Raw genomic sequence first — 7,500 nt, 5'->3', positions numbered from 1 at the left:
TGCTTCTTGAGGTTTGGTCCGATTTTCAGTACTCTTGTCCATGCTTTCACATGCTCTGATAGGTAGGTTCGTTCTCAGTTATCCCTGTGTTCATGGTTTTCGTGTGCTTCCATAGGTTTGGTCCGTGTTTTTGAGTACTCTTGTCCATGATTTTCGTGTGCTTCTAGAGGTTTGGTCCGATTTTCAGTACTCTTGTCCATGCTTTCACATGCTCTGATAGGTAGGTTCGTTCTCAGTTATCCCTGTGTTCATGGTTTTCGTGAGCTTCGATAGGTTTGGTCCGTGTTTTTGAGTACTCTTGTCCATGATTTTCGTGTGCTTCTTGAGGTTTGGTCCGATTTTCAGTACTCTTGTCCATGCTTTCACATGCTCTGATAGGTAGGTTCGTTCTCAGTTATCCCTGTGTTCATGGTTTTCGTGAGCTTCGATAGGTTTGGTCCGTGTTTTTGAGTACTCTTGTCCATGATTTTCGTGTGCTTCTTGAGGTTTGGTCCGATTTTCAGTACTCTTGTCCATGCTTTCACATGCTCTGATAGGTAGGTTCGTTCTCAGTTATCCCTGTGTTCATGGTTTTCGTGTGCTTCCATAGGTTTGGTCCGTGTTTTTGAGTACTCTTGTCCATGATTTTCGTGTGCTTCTAGAGGTTTGGTCCGATTTTCAGTACTCTTGTCCATGCTTTCACATGCTCTGATAGGTAGGTTCGTTCTCAGTTATCCCTGTGTTCATGGTTTTCGTGTGCTTCCATAGGTTTGGTCCGTGTTTTTGAGTACTCTTGTCCATGATTTTCGTGTGCTTCTAGAGGTTTGGTCCGATTTTCAGTACTCTTGTCCATGCTTTCACATGCTCTGATAGGTAGGTTCGTTCTCAGTTATCCCTGTGTTCATGGTTTTCGTGTGCTTCGATTCGTTCACTCTATTACTCTTGTCTTTGGTTTTCGTTTGCTTCGATTCGTTCACTCCATTACTCTTGTCTGTGGTTTTTCGTTTGCTTCGATTCGTTCAGTCCATTACTCTTGTATGTGATTTTCGTTTGCTTCGATTCGTTCAGTCCATTACTCTTGTGTGTGGTTTTCGTTTGCTTCGATTCGTTCAGTCCATTACTCTTGTGTGTGGTTTTCGTTTGCTTCGAGTCGTTCAGTCCATTACCCTTGTCTATGATTTTCGTTTGCTTCGAGTCGTTCAGTCCAATACTTACCCTTGTCTATGATTTTCGCTCTAAGCCCAGTCGCCCTGCGCTCTGGAAATCACATTCCAACTCTATCACCGATAGCGCTCACACCTTGGAAACCACATTTCACCCAGGGGACCTTAGGGTGGATTTTGAGCCTTTCGGGATTGCGAAACCATCATTTAACACTCTAAACTTAATTTCCGCAATCCCAGACGCACTTTCCATATGGTCTCCAAAAATGCGTGTGAGCTGACCTGGTCCCTTATAATAGGCAATGAACACGATTTTGGCAAAATATTTTTTTCAAAATTTTTTGACTCACCGGGTAAAATCGAATTTACTTGGGAAAAATGTTCTAGCAGGGGCCCTCCCATACAAATTTTTTTCTTCTCAAAAATGATTTTCGTTTCACTTTTCATACTCAGGGGAGTCTAAAATTGATGTTTTGAGTCACCATGAAAAAAAAATTTTTTTTGACCCGAGCTTGTGTCGCGACCCAAAAATCGACTCACTTGGGAAAAATGTTCTAGCAGGGGCCCTCCCATACAAAAATTTTTTCTTCTCAAAAATGATTTTCGTTTCACTTTTCATACTCAGGGGAGTCTAAAATTGATGTTTTGAGTCACCGTGAAAAAAAAATTTTTTTGACCCGAGCTTGTGTCGGCGACCCAAAATCGACGCACTTGGGAAAAATGTTCTAGCAGGGGCCCTCCCATACAAAAATTTTTTCTTCTCAAAAATGATTTTCGTTTCACTTTTCATACTCAGGGGAGTCTAAAATTGATGTTTTGAGTCACCGTGAAAAAAAAATTTTTTTGACCCGAGCTTGTGTCGGCGACCCAAAATCGACGCACTTGGGAAAAATGTTCTAGCAGGGGCCCTCCCATACAAAAATTTTTTCTTCTCAAAAATGATTTTCGTTTCACTTTTCATACTCAGGGGAGTCTAAAATTGATGTTTTGAGTCACCGAGAAAAAAAAATTTTTTTGACCCGAGCTTGTGTCGGCGACCCAAAAATCGACGCACTTGGGAAATATGTTCTAGCAGGGGCCCTCCCATACAAAAATTTTTTCTTCTCAAAAATGATTTTCGTTTCACTTTTCATACTCAGGGGAGTCTAAAATTGATGTTTTGAGTCACCGAGAAAAAAAAATTTTTTTGACCCGAGCTTGTGTCGGCGACCCAAAAATCGACGCACTTGGGAAATATGTTCTAGCAGGGGCCCTCCCATACAAAAATTTTTTCTTCTCAAAAATGATTTTCGTTTCACTTTTCATACTCAGGGGAGTCTAAAATTGATGTTTTGAGTCACCGTGAAAAAAAAATTTTTTTGACCCGAGCTTGTGTCGGCGACCCAAAATCGACGCACTTGGGAAAAATGTTCTAGCAGGGGCCCTCCCATACAAAAATTTTTTCTTCTCAAAAATGATTTTCGTTTCACTTTTCATACTCAGGGGAGTCTAAAATTGATGTTTTGAGTCACCGAGAAAAAAAAATTTTTTTGACCCGAGCTTGTGTCGGCGACCCAAAAATCGACGCACTTGGGAAATATGTTCTAGCAGGGGCCCTCCCATACAAAAATTTTTTCTTCTCAAAAATGATTTTCGTTTCACTTTTCATACTCAGGGGAGTCTAAAATTGATGTTTTGAGTCACCGAGAAAAAAAAATTTTTTTGACCCGAGCTTGTGTCGGCGACCCAAAAATCGACGCACTTGGGAAATATGTTCTAGCAGGGGCCCTCCCATACAAAAATTTTTTCTTCTCAAAAATGATTTTCGTTTCACTTTTCATACTCAGGGGAGTCTAAAATTGATGTTTTGAGTCACCGTGAAAAAAAAATTTTTTTGACCCGAGCTTGTGTCGGCGACCCAAAATCGACGCACTTGGGAAATATGTTCTAGCAGGGGCCCTCCCATACAAAAATTTTTTCTTCTCAAAAATGATTTTCGTTTCACTTTTCATACTCAGGGGAGTCTAAAATTGATGTTTTGAGTCACCGTGAAAAAAAAATTTTTTTGACCCGAGCTTGTGTCGGCGACCCAAAATCGACGCACTTGGGAAATATGTTCTAGCAGGGGCCCTCCCATACAAAAATTTTTTCTTCTCAAAAATGATTTTCGTTTCACTTTTCATACTCAGGGGAGTCTAAAATTGATGTTTTGAGTCACCGAGAAAAAAAAATTTTTTTGACCCGAGCTTGTGTCGGCGACCCAAAAATCGACGCACTTGGGAAATATGTTCTAGCAGGGGCCCTCCCATACAAATTTTTTTCTTCTCAAAAATGATTTTCGTTTCACTTTTCATACTCAGGGGAGTCTAAAATTGATGTTTTGAGTCACCATGAAAAAAAAATTTTTTTTGACCCGAGCTTGTGTCGCGACCCAAAAATCGACTCACTTGGGAAAAATGTTCTAGCAGGGGCCCTCCCATACAAAAATTTTTTCTTCTCAAAAATGATTTTCGTTTCACTTTTCATACTCAGGGGAGTCTAAAATTGATGTTTTGAGTCACCGAGAAAAAAAAATTTTTTTGACCCGAGCTTGTGTCGGCGACCCAAAATCGACGCACTTGGGAAAAATGTTCTAGCAGGGGCCCTCCCATACAAAAATTTTTTTTTGACTCACCGGGTAAAATGGTCGCACTTGGTAAAAATGTTCTAGCAGGGGCCCTCCCATACAAAATTTTTTTCTTTTCAAAAATGATTTTCGTTTCACTTTTCATACTCAGGGAAGTCTAATATTGAAGTTTTGAGTCACCGTGAAAAAAATTTTTTTTTGACTCACTGGGTAAAATGGTCGCACTTGGGAAAAATGTTCTAGCAGGGGCCCTCCCATACAAAAAATTTTAATTTCTCAAATCGATCCGTGGTTTCACTTTTCATACTCTAGGGCCCATTTGCTTCAACTTTGGAAAAAATTTTCGATGATGAAAAATTTTCGCCTCCGACGTCCATCGACCACTCGACCCGAACTTGGTACTTTTGTATGGAGGTACCCGAGTGGTGACTTTTTCATTCAAAAATTTTTATTTCTCAAATCGATCCGTGGTTTCACTTTTCATACTCTAGGGCCCATTTGCTTCAACTTTGGAAAAAATTTTCGATGATGAAAAATTTTCACCTTCGACGTCCATCGACCACTCGACCCGAACTTGGTACTTTTGTATGGAGGTACCCGAGTGGTGACTTTTTCATACAAAAATTTTTATTTCTCAAATCGATCCGTGGTTTCACTTTTCATACTCTAGGGCCCATTTGCTTCAACTTTGGAAAAAATTTTCGATGATGAAAAATTTTCACCTTCGACGTCCATCGACCACTCGACCCGAACTTGGTACTTTTGTATGGAGGTACCCAAGTGGTGACTTTCTCATACAAAAATTTTTATTTCTCAAATCGATCCGTGGTTTCACTTTTCATACTCTAGGGCCCATTTGCTTCAACTTTGGAAAAAATTTTCGATGATGAAAAATTTTCGCCTTCGACGTCCATCGACCACTCGACCCGAACTTGGTACTTTTGTATGGAGGTACCCGAGTAGTGACTTTTTCATACAAAAATTTTTATTTCTCATATCGATCCGTGGTTTCACTTTTCATACTCTAGGGCCCAATTGCTTCAACTTTGGAAAAAATTTTCGATGATGAAAAATTTTCACCTTCGACGTCCATCGACCACTCGACCCGAACTTGGTACTTTTGTATGGAGGTACCCGAGTGGTGACTTTTTCATACAAAAATTTTTTTGCGAATACGTGTTCGTTCGCGATCATTTAGGCCATGAACAACAAGTCCGCTGCGATAGAAATAGTGCATTGTAGTTACTCGACGAGAAAAAAAATCGGGACTTAGAAAAATTTTTGAAAGTCAAATCGTATTGACTTCCAACAACACCTGATAATAAACACACATTGCCTGTTGCACCACAGATCGCATTTGACTTAACAAATCGCCTGTTGGTACGCACATCACCATCGACTTTACCAATCGCGTTTCGCACCGCTAATCCCACTTGGCGTGGAGCCACGCACATAATGTTGCGAGGAGAGTATTAATCGGGACTTAGCGTTTTAAGCTCGCGAACACTCCACTATGGGAGTGCACGCAAGCACCAACTGTACACACACAACACAACAATCACTCTCGCGAACACTCCATTCCCAAAGTGAACGCGAGCACCAGCAAGCATGGGTCGCCTGAGAGGATCGATGCGAACGCATCTCTACAACTCGCAGCTCCCAGCCTGTAGTCCCGTCGTTTGCGGGCGGTCGAAGGTGTCGAAACTAGTTGTATCCACGGTCGACGGAAACACAGCCACCAGGGTTCCCTGTGGTAAGGTACTTCCACGTGCAGCGTGCTCCCGCCCGTTGCGGCTCAGTCTAGTGCTATAGCGGGGATGAGACGTCAGTGTGCGCGGGGCAGCACCGACGGATCTCGGAGGGTTGTTAAGCCCGCTAGCTTCCGATCACCTAATGGGTTTGAGAAGCGCTATCAGCTCGGATTGGATACGACCTTAGAGGCGTTCAGGCATAATCCAGCGGACGTAGCGTCATACCAAAGTCCGGTCGAACTAGTATTGAGCCAGTGGTCCGTACCTGTGGTTCCTCTCGTACTGCACAGGAATTCCGTTAAGATAGCGGCAAACAGCACACACCAGTAGGGTAAAACTAACCTGTCTCACGACGGTCTAAACCCAGCTCACGTTCCCTTGAAAGGGTGAACAATCCTACGCTTGGTGAATTTTGCTTCACAATGATAGGAAGAGCCGACATCGAAGGATCAAAAAGCCACGTCGCTATGAACGCTTGGCGGCCACAAGCCAGTTATCCCTGTGCGTGTGACAGCTGTCATAGCAGTGATCGGACGTGCTTCTGTGTCGCTCCGGTTAAAAGCGGAAAATTCGGGTGTAAAACTTTGCGAAAAGGGCCAAAAAGTGTTTTAATCAGTGTCTTTTAGTGCCTTCTACCCCTGAATGGTGAAATATTAACGAAACAGGACGATGCTCGCCTGATAAAAGCGAAAGAAATCTCTCCCATACATTTTGTATGGGAACAGACCAGTGCTGTTTATACGCGAAATAGGCGATTAAAACATTAAGTGGAACGTTAATTCAGTAGTGGCGTCACTGAAGAACATTATTCCGGTCGGTGGCAGTGTAGAAAACGCCAAAAAACTATAAAATAAGTGCGTGCAAAATAGCGGCAGAGTGGCGTCAGGTGGATCGTCGCGTGTGGGTGTGCGCTCGAGCGACGCGTTGTGACAGCTCAGAGCTTCTGCTCCACAGCGCCACCTATCCGCGAGGTGGAGAAGCGCGTAGCGACGAAAGCTCCCGAGGCAGTGTATGCGGACGGTATACATTTAGGCGCGAACGCAACGCAGCGGAGACTTAAGCAGGACGGCAGACAGCGAACCCGAAAACAAATTTTTGAAAACATATTTATTTATTTAATAAAATTTGTTGGAGTTTTTGTTTGTTCTTGGGCGATCATCGTGGCGGTCCGCTGCTGGCGTCCCCCCGTGGAGGGGGAGTAAATCCAGCGTAAAGCGCGGACTCCTTTGGACTGGCGATGTCGTACAGTAGTCGGATCCTGCGGTCACGGTCGGGATCGACCGAGAGCCGGCCACCGGTGAGTTCGAAACCGGTGGTGATGCTTAGTCGAGTTACGGAAGGAAAGGCCACAGCCACGAGTGGTGTTGGCCGAACGAGTGGAGTTGGCACAGCCGTAGCAGCAGCGTCGGTTGTGTCGATGGAAAAGCTCATCGAGCGCTTGGAGGACCAACTGGCCCTCCTCAGAGCACAAATGACGGAGCAAGCGGAGCAGTTCCGCAAGGACTTAGCGGAGCTGCAAGAGAGTCATCGCCATGAGGTCCAGTACCTGCGCGATGAGAATCGAAAGGAGCGGGAGATGGTCTCCGGGCTCTTGACGCAGTTGGTGGCTGCGCAGTCGCAGCTGCAACAACATCAGCAGCAGCAGCAGCAGGCAGTGGGTGCGGTGACGGCTACGGTGGTGCCGTCTCCGGACCAGGAAGGCGGCTCCTGGGCCGAGGTGGTGCGCCGTAAGTCGGCACGCCAGCAGCCAGCCCAGCAGCAACAGCAGCAGCGTCCGCAGCAGGTGCAGCCGCGGACGAATCAGCCAGTGAACCAGCCAGGGAACCAGCAAGGTAACCGAGTGGCTGGACAGCATCAGCAGCAGTGGCAGCTGAAAGGCCAACTGTTAAACAACAGGAGCCCGGTGAAGAAGCTACGCAAGCGGCCTGATGTGATTGAGGTGAGGCCAACTCAGGGTGTGAGTTACTCTGATATTTATAGATTGGTGCGTACGAACGAGCAA

At 44.6% G+C, this 7,500-nt stretch overlaps 1 pseudogene; it reads right to left on the bottom strand.

Annotated features, from left to right (window-relative positions):
- Window positions 1-5,341: 5,341 nt before the first annotated feature.
- The window catches only part of LOC128307577 (uncharacterized), a 6,645-nt pseudogene continuing 4,486 nt past the window's right edge, over window positions 5,342-7,500 (bottom strand).

This window comes from Anopheles moucheti (genome assembly GCF_943734755.1).
Source record: "Anopheles moucheti chromosome X unlocalized genomic scaffold, idAnoMoucSN_F20_07 X_unloc_10, whole genome shotgun sequence".
NCBI classification, from domain to species: Eukaryota; Metazoa; Arthropoda; class Insecta; order Diptera; family Culicidae; genus Anopheles; species Anopheles moucheti.
The sequence above is the reverse complement of the archived record's forward strand: the minus strand, read 5'-3'. Positions and strand labels throughout refer to the sequence as shown.